Genomic DNA, 25,214 nt, shown 5'->3' with positions numbered 1-25,214 from the left:
GCCAGCCAGAGGCGCGCATGCGTGGACAAAATGGAGCTGGCTGTTTTTATCCTAACGCGAGTAAAACCCCCTCCCCTTCCCCCCACTCCTTCTCCTTCTCCCTTTTTCCATGTTGGGTACTCTGGAGTTACAATCTAATGCTATTAACTAAATTAACTGAAGGTGATCATTAACTCAGGGTGATCTTGTTATAGGCTTGTCTCAAGCTCTTCTTTGAAATTTTTCTGTCTTGTTTGCTGGGCTGTCTAGCTACATTTTCCCATGTCCCAGAGCTTGATGATAAATATCTTCCCCCCTTTGATCTCAGATACTCTTTGCCCTCAGAAGCATTTGTCCTGAGCTGAGGAATGCCCCCTTCCTGACTTGTAAGTGTGCTGATACTGTTAACTCTGGCTCAGAGACCCTCTCATTCAAGATTTAATTACATTTGTCCTTTGCTGCTAATTATTTTCTGCTGGTTTGGGAGTCACCATATCCTTGCTCCTTACAATCGCCCCTGTCTCTTTTGGGAAGTTGACTACTCAAACCATTTTATTTATTCCTTTAAATCTAAGAAGGATTTCTTGACTTTCTTTCTTATAGCAAGGATTCCCTTTGGCCTCTAGGAGGAGGAGATTATGAAAAGTTGCCAGCACCTGTTTAGTTAGTGCAGTCTCAATCAGTCTCTGAATTAAACCTCTGATGCAGGGAATAATACAACAGCCTAAAGCTGTTAGGATGCCTGCTACCACTATGAGGGATACGAGAGGTGATGAGATAATTCCTTTTCAATTGCCAAACCATTTTTTAAAAACTATCCTGTTATAGGATTGTCAATGCCTGAATTTTCTGCTAGTTCATTTGCTAGGGTAGTCAGTCCCTGCAGAGCCTTAGTGATAAGTTAAAATCCTTCCCATTTCCTTGGGGTCTTGGAAGAACCAAAGCCTCCTGTATAACCAAGACACAAGTTACCAGCCATAGTCATGCAAAGGCACCCCGAAAGCTGTCCTCTTCCCCTATCATCCAACCACAGGTTCTGGGGAACTCCTGAGGACCTTCCTCTATAACAATTCCCTCTCTCAGACTTAAGACCTTTATCTTATAAAGGACAATGGCGAAGGTCTTGTGCTCCCGTAGCTGCTTCAAGCTGGATATGGTCATCATTCTATTTACCCTTGGGTCCAGAAATCCCTAATAGAGTGGGAGTGAGGAGGGGAGGGTGGTCTTCCCAGATGGGGAAGGATTTAGTAAAGTCCAGGTCAATTGGCTGTCCCTGGGCAGTGGCATGCTCAGTTTCCAAGGGCCGGCGCTGCTGAACAAACTGGTACCCTTGTAATATTCTGGGGGCAACAGATTTGGCAACAGGTTAAAAGGCATAATTAGAATTATAACCACTATATGACAATAGGCAGGGATTAATGTTTAATGTCCCCCATTAGGAAAAATATTGGCTTTTTGGCAGAAGGTGTGCAAGGCATGTCACACCTGTTCAAAGTCCTTTTGCCCACTAAACTTAGTTTGGGCCGAGGGGAATATTTTTAGATTCCCCCCTCTCAGACCTCTGGGCCCTTTCTGTCTATTACACAGAAAAGAGAAACCAGTTTTAAAGTGAAGCCCACAGACCACCCCGTTCTTCACCAACCCAGCCACTTAGTTCAGCTAAACCATTGAGTCACAGGAGGTGGCGATGTGGGCTTAAGTGAGGCCTATATGTACAGACAATCACTCAGGTGATGAGATGATAGGCTTATGCCCTATGAAAACAGAAGGAGAACATACATGTTAATTCACATAACATAACCCACAAACAGTCTCTGAATCTATGAGACTGTGGAGACATTCAGTTACAGGGCCTTTGCTAGAATGATATTTAACAGTGGCCATTTGACAGGTCCTCCTTGCCTGTAGATTGAACATTTCTGATGATGTTACAAACCTAGTTTTAACTTCTAAATGAAAACAAACTTTTAAAGACAATTAGCTGCTCTAGTTTATAGCCTACCACTGAACATCGTGATTTTCCTCAAATCATAATTTTTCTCCTTAAGATTACCCTTCTTGTTATTAAAGGAACTGCATTAAGTCCAGTTTTAACTTAGCCCATTCGTTTGCATAAACGCAACAAGAGCAGCAATTGATTACATATAATCTTTAAGTCTGCCTTGCTGGAACTCACACTAGGAACATTTCAGGTTGACTTTCAGTCTGTCCTTCTGGGCACAAAAAATGAGCCACACACTTGCAATCTGGCCTTGTCTGTAAAACCCATGCTTTTTATAAGTGCCTTAAGGTTTCTTCTAGCCATCTTTCAGGAAAGCGACCTTCATTCCTTTCCTAGAAAGATTGCCATGAACCACACAACCAACCAGGGTATCAGGCTTTTTCCTCCTTGGCTTTTAATAGCCTTGAAAGTCAATTCCTGTTGCTTTCTGGTAACAACCAGAGCCTAGGCATGCCTCCTTCAGGCCTGACATCCCAGTCAAAGCCTCAGTTGACAAAACCGCCATTAGCAACTGGTCGTATTAGTTTTATGCTAAGAAACCTTATGTCATTACTTACTTCTTTAGAATGCCAAATACTGAAGGGATCAGGTAGGGAGAAAAATATAAGAGCGTGAAGGAAAATCCTTGTCCTTCAAAACTGCTTTGCCATGCATTACACCTTTCATTACTAAAACCATACAATTTCTTTTCAAAACTTTCACAAACTTTTAACAAAACTTCTAGATACTTCTCATGAACCTTCTTCATTTCCATGCCTTACACTTTCCCTTGTTTACTTTCTTTCATGTGAAGTTTTAACTTTCCCTGGGAAACCTCAATTTTTCCTTTCAGAGCATCAACAGAGCAATAATTCAAAACACAGATAGCTAGGCCCTCTCTCTCCAGTACATCCACTAACCTCCTAGAGAAACTTCCCTTGGCAGAGACATGTTCACTTGCTCAGGCTGGAATGCTCATCAGCCCTGAATGACCCTTCCTGGGTCCTGGGTTTCAAAAGGAATTCTCCTAGACCGGTTTACAAATGACCTTTCCTAGGTCTTATTGGTCAAAAACAGATATAGAGAATTCCACAACAGAACAGACCAAAATACACGTCTATGAAATCAGCACACACGCAACTGAGTATTTCTTTTCCCAGGTTTAAACCTTCCAAAACTGTTTCCTTTTTATTATTTTCCCAGGTTTAAAACTTCCATAACTGGTTCTGCAGACATTCTGCAATATTTACAAACTTTCTAAATACTCTTTACTCCTTTAGATTTAACCATAACATGCTTCCAATCCTTGTTCTTTTCCACACTGTGAAGGACTATATTTAAACTCAGTATCTGGCAGCTAAAAGTTTCTATATTTGCAGATATTCTGCAGCTTTTCAAAGTTTTTGCTTCTCCTCCTCTTTTCTAACATATACTTCTGAGCTTTTCTGAGGAGTTTTTCAGTTGTTCTATCTGGCCCCTTCATTTACTTTCTGCAATTTCTTACAAATATCTGGCCAGCTTCTGTTACAAAGGTGACTTTTAAGAGTCCCTGCCCTACAGCATTCTCTGGATCTAGATCAGAATACTTTCTCATCTGGTCCCTGAGCTTCTGTGGGAATGCTGATGGAGTTTTATCTCTTTCTTGCTGTATTTTGAATGCCTTGGAGACACTCTGTGCTCAGGGGAACGGACTCCTTGATTCCCCTGATGAGGAGACTCCTAAATTCTCTCATCTGGGCACTATCCTCTGACCTGTTATTATCCCATCTAGGATCTATATTGGAAATTTTTTGTTTGGCCAGGACAATTACCTGACCAGGAGGATGCTTTCTTTTCCATATTCTTATAGCAGCCCATCTGATTATTTCTCTTCCTTCCCCACTGAAGAGGATGCCTACAATGGACATTAGTTCCATCCACATGTAACAACACTCTTTAAGGTATAGGCATGTCGCCCCTGCTGAGGCAGTGAGGAGGTTGAGGGCCCTCTAGTTACAACCCTAGAGGTGGTGTCGGTTAGCAGTCAAGCCGCTACCACTGCCACTTGTACCACAGTTTGAAGAAAAGCAGCCTAAGTTTTTAAAGTGTCACCTTTCTTTCTCTCTCTCTCTCTCTCTCTCTCTCTCTCTCTTTCTCTCTCTCTGTTGGAGGGGCAGACATCCTGCTGTTTCTGTTACCTGTAGCAAGTTAATTATCCTGTTGTTCTCAGGACCTAGTAGCTTTTTAGGGTTTTAGATGGCCTCTTGGCTAGCAAACTTAACATTGCCCCTCCTTGGCGCTCTAGCAGGGACTATTCAGATGCAAATTGAATTGCTAGAAGTTACCTGGGATGGAAGGAAATGCTGTAAGCAATTTCTTTGGGGAAATTCTCAAGGTCCTGTTTGAATTGTCCTAATTCCTTTCTTAGAGAAAATTTCTGCTGGTGCCCTGGGTGTCATGGGCACTGCTACGTGTCCCTGGCCTGATCCATCTGTACTGTCTGTCCGAGGTGCCTCTGCTCGGTTGGCCGCCGGCTGGCCAGGGCTGTAAGGCAGTGGGAGACAGGACAGAGGGTCCCAGGCTTTATCTTCTTTTTCTTTTATAGGGGAGAGACCTGTAGATCTTCTAATAGGTTGTAACCAGCAGATTACTCTTCCTTAGAAGCTGAACCCTGGTCACTCACACATAAGATCAGGGCTTGACAAACCCAAGTTTCATCAGACCAAATTGGGGCCAGAAAACAGATTGCCCCGTAATGGGTTCCTTTGGCCAAAGGAAACAGCAATATTTTACCATTTTCTGTTTTTCCTAATTCTGAGTCCAGAAATCTTCTCCCTAATGCTCTAACATTTTCCCTAATTCTTTAGTTTCCCTAGGCTTAGAATTTTTATTTCCCATCCTCAGTCGTTTCCTGTGGCTGTGGCTGAATCTGGTTGTGTCCTCAACTCCCCTTACTGGAGATTTCTTGAACACGAACCTGTGAGCTCAACCCCCATACTAGAAGTTTCTTGCTCACAGTCCTCAGCCACATACACACATTCGATCTCCGAGGATGCCCAACCACCAAGGTAGTAATTACCCAATTTTCTTACCTTGGCCCGTGCATGAGGTTGCCTGGTTACCTCGGTGTTTGTTTTTGTTTCCCCTCGTGCGTCGGTTCTACTGCTGTCCCAACAAGAAGTCTCCAGTCCGTTTCCAGACACTGTGAGGCGGGTGGTCCCTGGGTTGAGTGGGCCACCCAAAAGCGGGTAGGACGTGTCTCCCCACCTCTGCTAAGAGCCCCTTCCCGCACACAGGCGGAGGATCCTGGATGAGTCCCCAAATTGTGAGAAACCTTCACAATAAAATACCAGGATACAGGACTTGAGCAGCAAAAATGAGGCATTTATTCACGAGTCTGCAGAGTCACGCACACAGCCAGTCAGGGGCATGTGCGCGCCGATAAAATGGAGTTGGCTGTTTTTATCCTAATACGAGTAAAATGCCCCCTCTTCCCCTTCTCCTTCTCCCTTTTTCCATGCTGGGTACTCCGGAATTACAATCTAACGTCATTAACTAAATTAACTGAAGGTGATAATTAACTCAGGGTGATCTGGTTATAGGCTTGTCTCGAGCTCTTCTTTGAAATTTCCTTATCTTGTTTGCTGGGCTGTCTAGCTACATTTTCCCATTTTCCGGAGTTTGATGATAAATATCTTCCCCCTTTTGATCTCAGATACCCTTTACCCTCAGAAGCATTTGTCCTGAGCTGAGGAATGCCCCCTTCCTGACTTGTAAGTGTGCTGATACTGTTAACTCTGGTTCAGAGACCCTCTCATTCAAGATTTAATTACATTTGTCCTTTGCTGCTAATTATTTTCTGCTGGTTTGGGAGTCACCATGTCTTTGCCCCTTACATCCCTGAACCCTCTCTTTTCTCTCCATGCACATCAAAGTCAAAGGATCCTGTCTGCTTCCTCAACAAAAACTGAGGCCTTGGAGTTTCTCCACCAGCACCCTCCTCCCCCAAGGAGTGGGTGGCCTGCATTTCTGTCCATATTCTCTTCCAGGCAGTCTTGGATGAGGACAGCCCTCTACTCCTTGGAGCCCCTCCCTTCCACTCTGCCCCCCCCCCCCGCCCCCCACTTAGGTTCCAACTCCAGAGAGATAGAGCAGTGAGGTGAAAAGAGAGGAGGTGAAAAGTTATTTGCTTTCAACCTAAAAGGTTCTAATAGGAAACTGGGGAAAGTGGGATTTAATAAGCTGAAAGTGGATGCAACCTACCTCGCCACACTCCCACCTCTTCCCATCATTCCCTTTAAATAACTGAATACTTTTTTAAAAACCTAAAGTGAATTGGCTATTTTTGAGGCATATAAAAGTTGTCTCTGAAATTATACCATTTGTGTCAGTGTAAATCCATTAAAATAAAAAGTTTATAAAAACCCACGTTTTCATTGATGATCCCAATCTGTCTACCTGCAGTAACCTCCTTCTGCCCTCCCACCACCAAATCCATTTATGACAATTATTCTCACAGAAAGGCATGATAAAGTGCGAGGGAATATACCCTGAAAGAGGGATGGAAGGAGAAGAAATCTGTTTTGAATTAGAGCTTGGACTTTAAAGTAGAGGGAAATACTGAAAGATATAAAGAAAATAAGGTGGAGAACTCTTTCCCTGAGCATGTGGTAATTAGGTTAATTAGGTGGCCCATGTCAGAAGCCAGAGGGGCAGAGCCCCACTAGAAAGAGTTCTCAGACTAGAAGGAACTGGTGCTCTCTGGTGGCAGTGGTGGTGAGAGAGGGTGTATCTAAAAGGGGGCTCCCAACTATGCTCAACCTGACTCTGTGTGTGTGTGTGTGTGTGTGTGTGTGTGTGTGTGTGTGTGAAGCTATGGTGGGGAGCCAGAGAAGGGAGGCTGGAGTTTGAGGGGGAAAATTCACATTCCCAGATTCTTAGAAGAGCCCATTTCAGGTCACCTGCAGAAAAGTTCTGGGCTTCATCATGTCACATCCCAAAAGGGGGTATCCTTGGAAACCTTGGTAACTATAGAAGGGAAGCTGAAGCCCTGTGGAAGGCCTAACCTAGCATCAGTACTGGCTAATTCCGCTTGGGTGAGTCGGAATGGTGAGTCCCCAGCAGGAGCACTTAAGAATGCAGGGAGCATGGCTGCTCTCCACAATTCCCCTCCAAAGCCGTCTGCCAGCTTCCTGCATGGATGGGTCCAGAAAACCTCCACGTAGGGACAGCTTTGCTTTTTGGCTAGCACACATTTGACTTTAGAAGCAGAGGGCAGAACTCCAGCGGTGCTTCCAGTGGGAAATCAGGAGCTATAAACTAGGGACCAGAACTTAGGAAATTTTTGAAGGATCTGTACCTGGTCATTTCTGAATGTTTTTTATTTTGGTTAACTCCTTTCTTTGTAGTTAAACCCTTAACACAGCAAGGGAGGTGGGGAGCAGGGAGACTGTCCTCCCAATAGCTAGTCTTGAGTGGAGCCAGATCCCTCTAAACAAACAAACAAACAAGGAAGACCGAACCCTTGGGGCTTGTTGTACAAAGAAGGATTAAGGACTGATGGGTTGTAGGAGTGTAGGCAGAAAGGGGATGGTCTTGGGCTTAAGAACAGAAAGTCCCTGGGGATATCACTAGGGGCAGGCCACGTGTTCCAATAAAGAAACCCAGAAATAGAACATTTTGCGCAGAGGTCTGGGTACCAGGAGGGACAAGAAAAAGAATGAATGGATGTGGACAAGTGAGAATCTGGGTCATGATGGAGTGCAGTTAGTTTAATCTCTCCTTTCTTTGGTTTGTTTCATGAATCAGCATACAATCTGACCACCCCAGCTAGACTGTTTGCCTCTTGGGACCTGTAGCTGGGCCTTATTTTCTATTCCTGGTAGCACTTAAATCAGTGCCTGACACATTAAGCTGAATTTTTTCATTTGCCCTGAATGGTATATTTGCAAGCTTAATTCTTCCTGACTGGTTTATTCTTTTTTTTTTTTTTTTACCCCCAGTCATTTTAAAGGGATTCTCTGAGGCCATTCCCTGACTAAGGGAATTTATCTCCTAGTACTTAAAACTTCCTTCCAGAATTCTCAGGAAATGGAGCTTACTGGCTTATGGGCTATTTAATTCCATTTATAATTAACACTGTCTAATAAGATATGTGTAGACACTCTACGAGTGGCTGAAGTGCTTGCTATACAAATGAAAGATAGCATCCTTTTCCATACAACATCTTTGTAATAATAGATTATTCTCTGCCATACTGGAAGGGCTAAAAATCAAGGCAGGCTGCTTGAAAGTGTTACCGGAGGAACCCTGGTTCTTCTCATTGATGCAGTAAAAAATTACAGACCAGCGAGCAGATTAGCATGCACGCAAAGTTTATTAGTGAATGGGAGAGCGAAAGCAAGGGTGGCCAAAGGCTGGGGTGGCAAGCTATCCCTAGTGTGGGCCCAGAGGGCCAAGAGCGCCAAGAGGATGAGTCCTTTGTTCTGAGGACTTAAATAGTTGGCAGGATGGGGGTCAAGAAGTTACATATTGATTGATGGATAAAGGTGGTTCCATCTTTTCTCGGGGGGACATGACTATCCAAACTTAGGTATGTGTGTGGGGTCTGTTGGCCTGAATCCCTATCTTGCTCCAGACTCCATTTGATTAGAAAACAGATATGTGACAGGAGACAGTTAACTCAAGTTGGGGCAGTTATCCAAAGTCATTTATGGGTACTTTCTCTAAGCATTAGAGACTCCCTCATAAAACAGATAGTGACCAGAAGTAGGTGACAACCTCAGTTCCCATACCCTCCCCATGCCTGCCTGTGGCTGCTTGGAAGATAGCAATATTTTGGGCCGGCAGTTCCCAACGATAGCAGGGTGCATCAAGCCGAGCTGTGCTTGGCCTTGATTGGCCCATCATGCTTGCAGCAGCAAGATAACAACAATTCAATAGTTCTTTTTTTCTTCCCCCTATAAAGCAACCCCCTCCTTCCCTAGGAGTCCAGAGTTGGAGACACCTGCAGCACGGCTCCCTCCCAGCTCGCTAATTTCCCCAATAAACTTCTTTTTTCCTGCTCACTGATGGCCTTCTGAGCGACTCCGTTCTTACAGTAGGCAATTAACCAAAGTTGTTTAATGAGCTTCTTCTTTGGACACCGTGGACCCTCTCCCACCTTTCTGGCCTCGGGATGAAAGCACAGTTTCAAAGGCTTTCCTTCCCAGATAGTGGAAAGGAGACATAGGATTTCAAGGACTGCCCTGCTCCCATGTTAGCATGGTGTTTCCTGTGATGTTGGAACACTTGGCAATTTTATCGGACCGGACCCAGGACTGCTGAGTTAGCGGGTGAGACATGTCTCCCTCTGTTTCTAGCCTCCACTATTACGTTCATTGATATCAATGGTGAGGGTCCTCCTTTATTTCCCCTCTGCTACTCATTCGACTGTAACAAAAGGGGAGGTACAAATAGCAGAACCAGAATTTTACTGGAAGTTTACAACTGGGCCTTCAGCATGGCAACAGGAAACTCACCTCCTGAATTGGAGCTGATTGGGGCAAGGCTAACTACGGCAGGCCTCCTCTGAAACAGAGCTGCAGCCTCTCTCTGGGCCCCCAGCCACGCCAGGCATGCTGTCTGGAAGCGGCACACCCAAGTGGTTCAAACCCTGGGCTTAACCAGCACAGGAACTACCTGAGCAGGATTTTACTTTACCGAATCAGATCTAGGTGTTCCAGCAGGAGCCTTGCCTCAGGGTGGCCATTAAGATTACTTCCTAATTTAAGAAGCTCACAGTAGAGTTCGTTGGAGGTTAAAAAAAGAGGGACCTGTACTCATGTCTTTATAAACTGTAAAATCTCTCCCCTACATCTCTGTGCCCCATACCTCCCCACTCCTCCTTTCTACCACTGCAACTTCTGGCACATGAGCATTTCAAAAAAAAGAAGAAAATGAAAAACTTATTGCTTCTCAATGTCCCCTAATATTAAACACACATAAATTATACACTTACTGTATTTTCTCAGGGAGGCGAGATTCCTTAAGATTACCTTGTTGAATCATAAGGAGTCATACTTTGGCATGTGATTTTGTGACCTACACTGGAAATGGGAATATAAATTTATTTGAACAGACTTGAAACGTTGTCCTGAAAAGAACTGCTCAGGCATTCACCTGTGTGGAGAGGAGGGTTCTCTCTAGTCCTGTGACTCACCCCGGAAACTGTACTTTACTTTTTCGGAAGAAACATTTTATTTAAAAAATTGAGATAGCACTGTTTAAACATTTATCAATTTATCAACAAGGTTGATTGCAAATTTTAACAAAATTTCCCTTGTTGGGGGGCTGTCTCTGAGCTATGAATGACGCTGCTGAGCCAGGAAGAGCCAGTTCTAATGCACCCTCTGTCTCTTCCCTCCTCCCACCTTGTCCCTTCCTCTTCACTCTGAGCTGGATGATGGGGTGAAGTACGAAGATATCTCCCATATTGTATAGATGAGGAAACTGAGGCCCAGAGAGGCGCTGCCCTCACTTGGTCCTGCATCTACTATACCGTTCACTTTGCCTTCACTCCTGATGCCGTTCAGTGTGAAGGACACCAGTCCTGCCTCTCCCTGTCCCCTGGTCCTGTCATATGTTTTTCAGAATATTTTTGAGTAGGTGGCTGCCACCTATGGGAAGCAAGGGTGCTTGGTGGTAGCAAATGTAGCTCAGCCCCAGATTTGGAAAACCACTGGGAATGTGGCGGCATACAGGACCCACTCCACACACCAGTTTTCCCGTGGGGAACCAGGCCTGCGTTTCTATAATAGCTTAAAAGCTTGCTTTCTGCCAAAGGGCTCCCTCATCCTGGGCTGAGAACAACAGATGTTCAGTGTGTAACCTTGAAGCAGTTTCTTAGGGTCTATTCCTGGTTGATTTTCAAGGACAGGATGTGGTTAGATCAGTTATCCTTACCATCCATGCATGTGTAACATTCTTTTCTCTGTTATATAAAAGTAATAACCATATAAGGCAATTATTGGCACAATGATTCATAACTTTCTTGGATGTAATCCATCTAAAGAGTTAATAAAAGCCTGTTTAGGCAGGGACAAAACGCGCTTTCTCCTTTAGAGAGTGGCCAGTTTTGTCCCCTCTTCTCAACAGGATTCTTGCAGTCCGTGTGCATTTATTCATTTCGTCCAAAACACCATGGACCCTGCTGGTCAGAGGTTCATGACAGCCACCCTCTTATATTTGGCATGGTAAAGGCAGATCTCTTTCCCTCCCTCCAGACCCCCTCACCCCACTACTGTGAGTACTGTGACACTGGTCCCCATCTGTGCCCTTTCATCTATCACAAACTCTGCATGTACTGCTTAATCTTTCACCACCTCGTATTCACAAACTAGAATGACAGAAGGTCATGCCTTAGCAATAGGTTGGGGAGAATGGTAATTGACAAGGATTGTATTGAACAAAAATCTTCTTCTATTTGAATAATTACAGGAGAGACAACTTTGCCACTTCTTTGCTTTTCCCTCAATCAAGATACAAAAAAAGATAAAAACTCAGTAAAAATGTTCTATTAAAGGCTCATGAGTACCATTTAAATCTTCCCTAATAGTTGCCTTCATTTGAAAAGCCAGCATTTCATTAAAAACAGTACTGTTTGTGTGACACTTGACAGTACATTGTTGTGTGAATCTGTCACTTTGCAAACCAATGCTTGGATGTCCTGTGTTATATCATGGCAACCCTAGAAGGAACTCCAGAAGCCATCTGCTTTGTCCCCTTAACTTTGCAAATGAGGAAACTGACACTCTGAGAGAGAAAGGGACTTGTGAAGGCACTAGCTAGTACTAGAACTGGATTAGAATGCAAACCCATGATTCCAGCTGGGACGCTCCCCCACGCCAGCTTCTCACAATCAGTGGTAGGATGGACTGTAGGATGTTGACAATGGAAATGATCTTGGAGAGCTTCCTCACACCTTCTTCTCAATACAAGAAGGCTGGACCATCTATATTAAGAGAAAGCCAACTACACTGAACAGTTTGTTATCATCCCCTGACAGCTGCCTGAAGTAGAGGCCCAGGTCCCAGGAGGTGAGACTGTCTTCTCCAGCAGCGGGCTTGACAAGCCCACGCAGATGCGTGGACACAGAGAGCTGCTGCCTGCCAGCTCATGGAAGTCACTTGAGGGCAGGCACTAAGTGTGCTGACTGTGGTGTCACCCCTCAGCTCCCAGCTCTGAGAGCCAACAGGTGGCCACAGAAGCCCCCCAGTTAGTTGCTGGGTTAATGCCAGGAATCTTAGGTGTTGACAGAGAAAGATAAAGACCAGGAAACCATTTCTAACACAGCTGGCACAGAGCGGAGAGTAAATAGCCAGAAATGGCCTGGAAGTAGCTATAAAATGAGAATAAAACGGGATGATAATTTGTGGCGTGCAGTAAAATGGTCTGGGGAGCCAAGCAGCCCGGGAAGGTTCATTTCCCTCTGCCCTGTGGCTGTTTGCCATGCTGAACAGTTCCCTGCCCACCTGGCAGCTGCCACATTTTGCAAAGCTTCTTGTCCCCACACCAAGGTGGGAAAGTGAAGGCTGTCATCCAGGCTCCATACGGCCCTCGTATGGACACCTGCGCTCCAGCCACAGGGCCCCACAACCCTTATAATAAAATTTATTTCCATTGTACAGCACTCTACAGATTGCAAAGCACTTTCCCACCCATTATCTTATTTGATCCTTACAGAAACTCTGTGAGGGGCCTTCTACGACTATATTAATGGACTGGTTCAAGGTCACACAGCTAGTCAGTGGCAAATTCAAGACCTGGATCCATGACTATCTATTTCAAGATCAAAGTCTTTCTCAAACCCATTCATTATCCTTCCTGGGAAGAGAAGATTAAAATTCAAGGTACAGTATAAGTGAAGGTTATTCCCCACTTCCAGCCTCCTCCCCACCCAGAAAGCCCAGAGGCTGGAGCTCAGGCCCAGGCTAGAGGTAGCTACTGAGCCTCAAGGCAGAGTAGGGCAGCTCCAGAGAGAGGCCAGCAGATCTCCCCCGTGCCAGGCACTACGGGCCGTGATGGAGGCAGGCTGCTTCTTTGCCTTGCCCCACCCACCCCATCAATTCCCGTCACCCACAAGTCACTGAGTTTGTGGAGCTCGTGGTCTGCCCTGCTTCAGGGACTCTCCGTAAGGACACACCACGTGCCCCGGGGGGCTAAGATAGCCTCATCCCCACTCACTGCCAGGAGTGAATTCTTCTTAAAGGTAGCCTGAGGTGTAGGGAACATCTCTTGTCTCGTGCAGGGTGGTGGTGATGAGATGTCCCTGTCATATCCGAGGAGGGTTTGGAAGATGCCTGAATGTGGAAGGGGTTGACTGGAAACAGAGAGAGAACTGCCAGGGCCCTAGGGCAGGCTGTGGTGAGGGTACTGGGGGACACAGCAGCCTCAAGTCCGGGGCTTGGGTGGGAGAGGCATCTGGAAGTAGGATGGGTATTTTGATGGGAAGCAGAGAAGTGATTATTTGGAGGCACAGCTGTGGGAAAGAGGCACTGAGACGGATCAACTGGAGTCTTTCCACCCCAACCTGGAACCGAGGGGCATGCATCAGTTTCTCCATCTGCATGGGAAGCCTTTCTTTCCTACTCTTCACCCATGGGTCAGGGGAGGTTTATGTGCTTTAAAACCTGTAAAATAACAAAGGAATAAATGTAAGCGACGATTCTGTATTGCTGCCACCTGAGGATTTCTGAGTGTGGTCTTGACAACATGGTTCTCTCCTTAGCTTCTGACCTGGTCAGGCTAGTGGCTGCAGATTCATAACGTGGGCCCTTCAGCTGTCCAGACAAGTCTCAATTCCACAGTTCGCAAGCAGCTCCATAGCCACTATTCCCTCACTTCCCTCCCATCCTCCATCTAGGAGAATTCGGAGTCATCCCAGACACTTCTCGCTTTTGCACATATTCCCAGCAGGCATTTAACGAAGGGCAACACTCAGGTTGAGGGTGGGGTGGGCAAAAGGGAGCTGCTTCTTTGTCTTTAACTTTTCTTTTCTCCCTTAAAACATCCTCTCTTTTTGTTGCCTTTTTTTTTAGCTCTAGACACCTCCTTGCAAGGCCCTGTCTATCCACTCAAGGGGACCTTGGCTGGCCCTCTGTGGGATGGTGTGAAACATTCCTTGGTCTTTACGTGTAAATAGAATGCTACATTAATTGTGGTACATTCTTGCACACAACCTAGCAAGACGTTAGCAGGTTGCATGTTAGGAATCTGTTCTCATATTAGTGGGGTGGAAATAAGGAAGACCCGAGTCCTAGTTTCATTTCTGCTTCCTATTTCAAACAAGAAAACAGTAGAAATATTTGGTTTTGACCCTAGGGAACGGCACTTTGGGTCTCCTCAGTCTTGGGGTGAGGTGCAGGGTTGGCTCCTGCCTGCCTATGCGTTTCTGAACAACACATGATCTGTAGCAGCCGGTTCCTCATCCTCCAATGGTTGAACCACACGAAAACAGACTTTCCCTAGAGCTGGAGAGAGATTCTGGCTAGCCGCGAGGAACCATTTGTGTCTTGGATTTGTATCTTACCTGTCCTTAGTAGACTAAGTGGCTTGAAAGTAGGAATCAAGTCTTTTATCCTCTGTACTCCCCACAGTCTCTCCACAGTACTTGATACATGTGGGGTTCTGGGAGCGAGGAAAAACTGAGTCCAGGCCACTGGGTAGCACTGTGCTGCCGCCCTGGTGTTAGGACAGGGACACTGTCATCCAAGAACCCCTTACCTGCCTTCTCCCCCAGGAAGCCTGCTTCACATGCTCATCAAACCAAGAACACAATAGAGCCCCCTGCAAGTCTGTGAAGTTTTTTTTTTCATAAAGTGTTCAAAACATGAAGAACAAGCTCTTTATAAACAGGATTTACAACTAGGAGGACAAAGGGCAAAGCAGAACTGTGCCTGTCCCTACCCACCCACCTGCAGCTCTTCCAGCTCATGGCCAGGAGCAGAAACACCCAGCAAGAACCTTAGGCTTCAACTCCAAACTCTTCCAAAGACAACCCTGACCTGGACATTCTGGAGGCCCATAACCAAGGATGAGTGGGAGGTCAGCGTCAGGGCCGGGACTGAGGGAGCACGGAGGGATACCTAGCAGAGGAGTGACCCCCTTCCCCCAGAAGAGATAGCCATGCAACCCCCAATGATGCAAAAAAAACACAGCCGAAGTCCTAGGAACCTGTGGACATTTTCCTCAGCTTTTACGAGTGGTCCTTAAGGTAGACAGCGTCCCAGGGACTTCCCCCCATAGGTGAAGCTCCTCTGCTTCATCTTGGCAGAAGACACCCCTCACAGAGCCAGCCTCCTTCCAAGGTTTCCCAGGGGATCCCAGAGAGTGACCCTACAGGCCAGCGCACAAAAAAGAAGCAGTCCCAGAGGAGTTCTCACCTCCTCACCCCACACATTTGCTAAGCCACAGTGCCCCAAGCCACCAAAGGTCCCCTGCAGATGCCATGGGGAAGCCTGCTGTTTTTCTGCAAGCAAACCAGGGCTGGCCAAAGGACAGACACTTTGTTTCAGAGTGCACTGCAGCCAAGTCAGTAAGGCCATGGGACAGAAGGGACTGGCTGGGATCGCGTGGATGGGAGGACAACAAAGGCTTTTCCTAAGTATAGTCAGAGTGGGACCTCCCACTTCCAGGACACAGTTTTTTCCCCCAGGAGCCCCTCAGTCGGGGTTGAGGGTGTTGAGAAGACAGCAGGTAGGTTAAGGGGGCAGCAGCTTGGCCAGACCCTTAACTGAAATTAACTTAGGGGAGGACAGAGCAGCAGCAGGGCAGCCCACCCTCTGTTTCCATTCCTAGGGTCCTGCCAGATGGAGCCCCATGTGCCCCACAAGGAAGGAGAGGGGCGTCAAATGCCAAAAGGTGCCAAAAGGCGCATCTTAAACAGTTTCCCGAAATTCAAACCCTGTAGCAGCAGAGTTTTGACATCTGAACAGGCAGCGAGAACAGGGATGGAGCCTTGATCTTCACACACAAACAACCCACAGCCTCAAGGCCTGGAGGGGCCCACACCTTGGAGGTGGGTGAGGAGGTAGTCTGCCCACACCTGCTCCAGCATCCCCCACATTCACAATGACACTCATGGAAAGGAGGGCACGGGGTGGCCTGGAGAACACACGTCATCTCCCACCATCTACACCGCATTTGCTCTGCAAATAGCTGGAGACAGATAGACTCAGTGTTACAGAGTGAAAGGGGGTTCTCTCACGTGGTGCCTTGGTGTAAAACCCAACAACTAGTGTTGAGGAAAACAGGTCTTTATTTACAATATTCCAATCTCGGGAGGGCAGTGAGCACTTCAGCTCAGAGCCCTGTTCTCGCACGGGACCCAGCACTTCCCTTGTTCCCCAAAAAGCTAGAAGCCAAAAACACGCCCAGAAGTTTCCCATCCCTTATCTGTCAGCTGTCACCTTCAGGATCTGGAGTACGATATCATCAACCTCTGTATAACAGTCCAGGAAAACATGTGCCATGTTGCACTGGATCATGCATGGTTCTCCCTTTGCCCTTTCAAAGCACGTGGAGTTCTCCTCTGCCCTCCTTGCAAACCGTGTGGATCTCCTTTCCTCCTCTCAAAGCTGCATGGAGATCTCCTCTTCTCAAAACCGCATGAAGAACCTCGCTAAAATGTCCGCCACCTATTTTTAACCCCCTGACTGCATCCTCTGACGCAGTGGGTGCGGTAACCATTCTGACCATTCACAGAACCTCACACAGGCTCTGCGTGCTCTCTGTACCATTCCATGGTAAAAACCCCTCCCATCTTCTTGGGGCCTTGGAAGTATCAAAGCCATTTGCGTTACAAAGACACAAGCCACTAGCCATAGGCATGTGAAGGCATCTTAAAAGCTGTTTCCTTTTCCCTATTCCCCAACCCGCAGGCTCTGGGGATTTTTGGACACCCCCATTCTGTAACATCAGGACACAGCAGACATGACACCAGACCATGCTGGTTTCTTGCTCTTGGGGAATTTATGTGAGGCTGCAGAGTAGGTGCCCTGGCTGCTCATAACTCACTGCAACAGCCCTAGTAACACCAGGAGCCCTGCAGGGGCTGGAGGGAGATGAAGAGGACAAGGGTTTAGCTGTGGGGGTTTATTACCCTGTGGGGTAATAAAGTATGTCCCAGATCCCACATCAAATTGCAGCTTACCTCTGCTCTAACTTGAGGACTAAATTCTTTGTTCCAATTTCTGGAGCCTCCTAAAGCTAAGGAATATGAAAATAGGCAGGTAAGAGCCCCCTCCAATGGGAGTCCAAAGGCCCTTCCCCCAGCAGCCCCAGCCGAGGCAGGAGGGAGGGGGAGCAAGGGGAGACAACAGAGGACAGGTGCTTCCTGCCCCAGGTGAGAGTGAGTTCAACAGGAGCAGGAAGCGTGTGAGCCCTATTTGAGCAGTGGGGCCATCCATGCCAATTCTCCTGGGGGTGGGAGTGAGAAGGGATACTTGGGGGCCAGGGAGATCTGCAGTGGGTGGGTGAGGTCTCCATGATCCGTACCAGCAGCCAGCCCATGTAGCTTTCCAGCTCCTGCCTGGGCTCGTCCCGCTGGCTCAGCCTCCGCTCCCGCTGCAGCAGCAGGTCGATGAGTTCATCCTGGGTCAGATGGTAGTACTTGGTCCAGCACCCCAGAATCCTGAGGGCAGATGGAATGAAGGGGAGCAGCATGCTGCCGCCTGCCCACCAACACCCCAGTCGCACCACCACAGGCTCCTGGAGCTGCCTCTGCTTCAGGGCCCTGGGGGCGAGACCAGGCCTGCTCCTTGCTCCACCCTGACCAGCACCCTGTTTCTGGCCTCCAGACACCTGACGCTCTCCACAGCACCACACATCTGGTCTGATCCCCCAAGGCATTCTGCTAGACCTCACCTTAAGCCTTTTGATGTCCACGGTCGGGCCAACCTGGGAGGCTGGAGCCACCGGCTGAACGCTGCCAGATGTAGTATCTGGAGCTCCTCCAGCCCACTGCTCGGGACTGTGCTCAGACTGGAATGGGGCTGCTTCCTGTCGAGGCTGACTCCCACAGGGGCGGTACTGGGGGACTTCACAGGGTGGGGACTGTGGAGACAGACAGGAGATGCGTTATGGGGAGGGATGGGCAGCGCAGGAAAAGGTGGGGCCACAGATCTGCTGGACAGAGAGAGTGGCTGCCCCTACAGAGCCAAGGCCTCAGGGCAGCTGTGCCCAGCTCTCCTCAGCAGCCCACCTCCTGCCCCCTCCCCATTTTCACTTTCTCAGATGACCTGGCCCTGTTAGAGGGACAGAGAGGCCTCCTACAGATTTCTCTGCACCTATACCCTGTCTTTGCCAGGGCCGCCCCCCTACACCCATCTTCCCTTTTTCCCCTTCTATATTGTAACCCTTCTCTGGTTGAGGGGAGACCAACCCTCCCAGTTTCCCAATTTTCTCAGGACTGTGGGGATTCCCAGGATGTGGGACTTTCAGTGCTGAACTCAGGAAAGAGCTGGGCAAACTGGGACACTTGGTTGCTCACCTCTCTCCTCTGGTTGCCTCCCCTCAGCGTTTACACTGACCTTTCTCACCGTGTGTTTGCCTGGCTACCACGCCAGTCATTCTCATGGCTCCTTCCTTCTCACGCGGCCTCTCCAGAGCAAGGAGACCACACTGTGCCTCTGTAAGTCCTTGCCTTCCCTGGCTTCTCCACCCACAGAACAGGACGTCGTCAGCCCCCACCAGCCCATCACAAACCTTCCTGCTGAGGCCACTTCTGGCCTTCCTGACCTCTCCGGGGAGCTCACACTTGGACCACTCCTTCCCTTAGGCTGCTCTCCTCCCTTATTTCTCCCAAGCCCTTCTCTGGTTTTCCAACTTCTAATAGCCTCTTCTCAGTCTTAACTGTGAGTCAGCCCTGGGGTTCTCTCCCCTCCACCTCCTCAGAGCGATCTCCAGCCTGGACCTCAGCCCAGAGCTCTAGACCCACAGGACAGTTCAGGCTGGCTTACTGCACCAGGGGTCCGCCCCAAGGACGTCACCCTCCACACCTGCTATTTCCTGTGCTCCTCAGTAATGAGGGGCACCATTAGCCTCCCATGGCTCTTGTCAGAAATCCGGGATCCCCTCTGAATCCCCTGCTTCAGCTTTAGCCTTAACAAACATCAGGCAGGCTCACTAAACCTTCCTTATGGCCACAGCCGCAAAGTCAGGTCCTCGGCGGAGTCCTGCCCACCTCCAACCGCGCCTCCACTGTGCTGTGGGATCAGATCTTAGCCTCCCTCTCAGGGTCAGAAAACACAACCTCTAACATTTCATCCTGACCCTCTGCCCCATACACTCCAGCCAGGGAAACAGGCTCTCTCTCACCTTTAGGCTCTTATAAAAACTGCTCCTCTGTCTGGAATGCTATCCCTCTGCCTGTGGGCCTGCTCACTCCAACTCATATTTCAAAGCTATGCAAGGCCACTTCCTCCAGAAAACCTTCCTGATTCTACCAGGCTGACTAAGATGATCCTCCTCTGGGATCCCCAGCACCCTGTACCTGTGACAGTTACCAAAATTGCAAGCATCAGGCCCCTAAATAAATTAAAATACCCCCTAGGGGACCTTTTAAAAATCACACTTAATTCACAGAGGATTCAGACTTTTAGGGAGTGGGAAGCAAAATGGTTTAGGTCAAGGTCCTGAATCCACTGAAGAAGGGCCCACCCACATCCAGGAAAGTCCATCTGTTATTTAGGAGAGGGCCATGGACTCAGGCTCACAGCCTGGGAAGAGTGGCGGAGGGCCCAGGGAGGGCAGGCAGTAGGGAAAAGAACGTATCTCAGTCTGTCCTTCCCACCTAGGAGTTTGCATTAAGGAAGGGGGTGCAAAGGCAGCTCTAATGCCACCTGTGGGCTGTGCTGGGTGTGGGGGGGTACCAGTGAGGTATACAGACACCCTGAATGATGGCTAGGAGTCCTAGGCTCCCGGTCTGATTGCACCCGTGCTACTGAGGAACCCTGGACCCCGGAGCTGTCATGGACTCCATGTCCCCATCTGAGAAAGAGGGACAGCTCTGCGTGGCCTATGCACTTCATGATGTAAGGAGCACGCCACGTACAGACATGAAGCCGACTCTGAAGCGAATAAACTTTCTAAAAAGTGGTGAGCGTAACTAGAAGTGCTGCTGGAATACAGCAGGGCCAGCTGGGAACACTGGGAAGCTGTAGCCACCTCCACTCCCACGCCTCTGGGGGTGGCCTCACCGCCTCCCACCGCAGCAGCGGACGGAGCAGCCCAGAGCACATACCAGGCCTTCTCACACATCTGCAGGGGCCCCTGGGCCTTCCCTTCGTGGGAACCCCTTGGTAATATACTGGGAGGGCGGGGGGAGCGGGCGGCACGTGGAGAGTGTCTTTCATCCTTGTCAGGTGTCTGACGCATAGTGAATGCCCTGTGGATTTGGAGCCCAGGATGCATGAGGCAGGGAGCTGGGGCCCACAGAGCCAGCGCTGGAGCCTCTCATGCCCTCCAAACCCATTGCTCTGCTCTGCTCTTCAAAGGGAGCAGCCGCACTCTTTCGCTCAGGCCTCCTAGGGTGCTGGCACCCTCTGGACTTTGCTAAATCACACCCTATTACCCCCTAGTGACTTGGTCACCCCTCATCAGCCACCCAGTGAGATCACAGCCTCATAATTGTCCCAGAACAGACCAACGCTGCGATGACCACAGTCACACAGCCACTGCCTGCCCGGCACCGCCCTAAGTGCATGGGGACCCCCTGAAGGCACAAACACAAACCACAGGATGCACAGGATGAACCTAGAGACCCTTTCTTCTGAGGGCCACACACGTGGGAAGCATGTTTGTTTTTCTTCCTCCAGTGGTGTCTCCACTTGCCTCTCTGAACTCAGTACCAGTCCTTCCTCTGTCCTCTGGCTCTCTACCTTCACAGCCTCTCACCCTGGGGCCTGGGGCAGAGGACTGTCACAGAGGACAGGAGGGTGGGGGACATCTGAAGAGCTTCACTGCCTCCAGCCCCTAGTGGCTGAGGGGCCTAGCTCTCAACCCCCTTCCCCTGCTGACCTGCATGACCTCTCCCCACCCCATTCCTCACCCCCTGCCCCCAAGTCCTGGCTTGTGGGGGCACCTGCTAATCCAAAGTTCCAAAAAGAAGGCTGTTTCAGAGTTGGTACCACAGAAGGCTCATGTCTTCAAAGCCTCCTTCATCCTGCCTGAGTGAACAAGCCCCCACCCACCTCTGGACTGTGCCCATGTCAGCCCCCGGGCTGTGCTGCCCCTTTCAGCCCCCTTCTTCCTGGAGGGCGCCTTCGGAGTTGCTGGTGCACTCAGCTGGCACTGGCTGCGGCTCCTCAGCAGGCCCTGTCTCCAAGGGCAGAAGCACAGGTGGAAGGCTGGGGTGACTGCAGCACGGTCCTCCCCAAGTGTGGGGGGACCTCCCAGGGGGGAGACTGGCTTCCCAGGGGGTGGGGAGGAAGAGGTCAGGGGCCAGGCTCCAGGCAAAGGTGAGCACAGAGAACTGCCCCTCCCCCTCTGTGGCAGTGGCCGGCCTGGGGCGGGGGAAGGGGCTGTGGAAAGGCAGACACTAGGGGGTGGGCAGCTCTTCTGGTCCAGAGTGGATGGAAGAGCCCCTGAACTCTGGAGGGGATGTGGATGAGAGAATGGGGGGATCTCAGTTACCCTGAGACAAGAAGGGGTTCAAGTCATCCTCCCCCAAGGCCCACAAGTCAGGTTGCTGGGAGCTGCCTGGCAGGGGCCCAAGCCCCTCTCCTGCTGGTTCCTGGCTCTGGGCCTCAGAAGCTTCAGGACCTCCTCCTCTCTCCAGAGTACTCCCCACCTCTTGATCTGCTGGTTCTGAAGATCCAGACTCTTTAAGTGAGGGTATGGGGACAGAACCCTCAGGGCAGCTGGCAGGGAGAGATAAATGGCCCAGGCAAGGGAGGGCTGGGACCCACCACTGGCTCTTCCAGGCTTGGCCCACCCAGCAGGGCTCCAGAAGAACAGCTGTCAAGGCCTCTTCTCCTGCCTCTGCCCCCTGCCACTCAGCCCCACTGTAGACTGCTTCTCCTCGTCCTTCTCATCCCGGTAATCTGAGGGTTGGCTTGCGAGGGAGCGTGCTGGGCTGCAGCCCTTCGTCCAACATCCACTCTGGTCTGGGCTCTGGCTCCGGTTCCAGTTGGGGAAGCCCCTGGTTTCCCTTGTGGTTCATAGGTTCTGGTGACTCTGGCTTCACCTGAGAATTCTGCCCATATGATCGGTGAGGACATCTCAGCTGCAGGGGAAAAGGTGACCACATCCCAAGGCCAGAAACTGTCGACTATAATGAGCTCTTGCACTGTATTGAGCCTCTGCAAAAGCTGGCTTTTGCATCTGGAGGCTTCCTCATCTTGGCCCTTAGGGGCATCATCTGGGCCAGGCAGCCTCTCCCACACACTGAGCACTTCTAGAGAGCTGAACAGAGACGTTTCACTGTCTGCTGGACTCCCTGTCTGCTTCAGAGTCTGAGTCTTGTGGGTGCAGCAAGGCTGACAGGGATGGCAGGCTGGCTACTGTGGACCTGAGAGACCCCAGGTCGTTGGCACTCGAGCTCTGTGGAGAGCAAGACTGAACTAAGATGACATCAGCCCTGTCAACTAAGAAGCCATGTGTAGAGCATGTGCAGTAGAGCAATGATGCAACCCCTTGAGCAGGTGCAGTACAACATGGCAGATGACGTGCTTATCTGAAGGGTGATGCCACCATCTCAGAGCATGCACAGTAGGACAATATAATAAACGTGTGCTTCTTGAGGTTGCACAAACAACCTGTGTTAATCAAAGGCTGATGCAACATTGCAGCATACAAGAGTAAGAAAGCAAAAGTCTTTGAACAGAGAGCTGAGACAGCCAGAAGGAGCTGAGACTCTGAGAGATGCTCTGCTGCTCTGATACACCCTGCTCTAGCTGACTCTGAAGCCACCTTAGACTCGGCCCTGCAAGATGCTGACTGGCTGCCTCTGGACCTGGACCTGATGTGGACTCTTGGGACTTGGGTTTGTTATCCCCCAGTTCTCTTGTGTGATGTTATTGCTAATTATTTCTGAGTGATTATTATAGATTTGCATTGAATCTGCATTAATAAAAGCTGAGTGAATAGCATAGTCACTTGTGTTGACTCACTGTTACTTGCTGGTGCCAGTGTTGCCTGTAGGGCTGGTGGCCATATAGATGTCCCAGTGCCCCCAGTTTGTGACAAAGGCTGGAGACCAGCTTATAGAAAAGACTATGGAAGATGGAGCCCTAGGGACACGCTCCATCTCCCTCCACAACTAAGAAGGAACACAACTACCGCAAAACCAGAAATAACCAGAAGTCCCAGAAAATAAAGCTACATGGAAGTCCAGCGTATGAAGTTATGAACAAGTGGTGCCGTCTGCTTGGGTAGGAGGGGTGAAGCTGGGGCGGAGATATCAAGCTCTGTTGGCAGCAGCAACGAGCAGCGGGACTGCAGTAAGCTCAGACACCTGTATTTAAGGGGAGGCAAAAAGCATCTGGGGAGCACCCCTGACTTCAGACCAAACCTGTCAGCTCACAATTCCAGTGCTGGGTAAGGCAGACCCCCATTGCCTCAGACTGTGAGGCCCAGAAGGCATGGGGATGGAGGAGGAGGCTCCTGATCTCTCAGCGAAGAGTGAACAGCAGGAATCCATCTTGGACCCCTGCCCCTACACAAAGCACCACAGTGTGGTGAGAAGGGTCACCCGGTAGTGATGAGTGCATGGGGCTCCATCCCCTATAGCGTAGGAGGTGTGACAGCCCCACCCAGCAAGCAAAAAACTGTCAGGATGGCAGGGATAATGATAGAGATCCCAATCACACAGCTGACCAGAAAGCAAATACATGATTTAATGGATGAACAGATAGATAATCTTTCTGAGGCTCAGTTCAGAGCTATAGTTATAAGACAGCTTACAGAACTAATGGCAGGACTCAATCAAGATGGGGAAGGAACGAAGGCTAGCCCTGCTGAAATGAACAAAAACACACATGAAACAAGTGGTGACGGAAGGAAAACCAGGGATCAAATCAACAAATTGGAACATAGGGAAGGTACAAACAGTCAACCAGTACCGAAAGAGGAAACAAAAAGTGAGGAAAATGAAGAGAAGCTCAGAAACATCTGGGACTACTATAAGAGAGCAAACATCCAAATTATAGGGTTGCCAGAAGGTGAAGAAGAAGAACTAGAAATTGAAAAATTATGTGAAAAAATAATGAAGCAGAACTTCCCTAACTTGGGGAAGGAAATAGACTTACAGGTCCAGGAAGCACAGAGAGTGCCAAATAAACTGGATCCAGGGAGAACCACACCAAGACACATTATAATTAAAATGTCAAAAATTAAAGATAAAGAGAGAATCTTAAAAGCAGCAAGAGGGAAGAGAAGAATTATGTACAAAGGGGTCCCAATTAGACTATCAGCTGATTTATCAGAAGAAACTCTACAGGCAAGAAGGGACTGGCAAGAAATATTCAAAGTCGTCGGCAGCCGTCCGTCTCGAGAGACGATGGTGTAGCTTCTTAAGAGTCTATCTGCACCGCCGAGAATGGCTGTGCAGTCCGACTTGGGAGTGACATGGTATCTGTCTCCTCCCGTGTTGAATCGACATCTTGTGATGACGCTGAAGCTACAGAGCCTGGGCAGGGTAATATGGAGGGTCTGCTGTTGCCCATGCAACAGACCCCCCCTCTCTTCGCAGCTGAAGGGTCCAAGGGAAAGACGGAGTCGATACAGCTTGGGTTCAGGTGCGCTGCAGGAGTTGCCGGTGTTGACTATAACGTCAAACCGCCTTAGGGACTCCGGCTCCGGATTTTCTGTCGGGCTTTACTCCCTTAGCCTTTCCCCTGAAGAGGTATGCCGCAAGGCAGCGGAGGTTTTTTGGAATCAGAGTTTTCCTTCTCTGATGTACCCTGACTGGAAGATCGAGCCAGCGACACTTAGCTCGCAGGCCGACGCTCAATCCACTGAGCTAAACCAGCCAGGGCGTATTCAAAGTAATGAAAAGCAAAAACCTACAGCCACGATTACTCTATCCAGCTAAGCTGTCATTCAGAATAGAAGGGCAGAGAAAGTGCTTCCAGGACAAAGTAAAACTGAAGGAGTTTGTTAGATCCAAACCACTGTTATATGAGATGTTAAAGGGACTTGTTTAGAAGAAGGAAGATCAAAACTATGAACATTAAAATGAAAACTGTATCACAACAACCAACAGTAGAAGCTAGAGAATTGAAACAAAGGCAAAATA

This window comes from Furipterus horrens, unplaced genomic scaffold, assembly GCF_987537825.1.
Source record: "Furipterus horrens unplaced genomic scaffold, mFurHor1.1.pri manual_scaffold_6, whole genome shotgun sequence".
NCBI lineage: Eukaryota > Metazoa > Chordata > Mammalia > Chiroptera > Furipteridae > Furipterus > Furipterus horrens.
The sequence above is the reverse complement of the archived record's forward strand: the minus strand, read 5'-3'. Positions refer to the sequence as shown.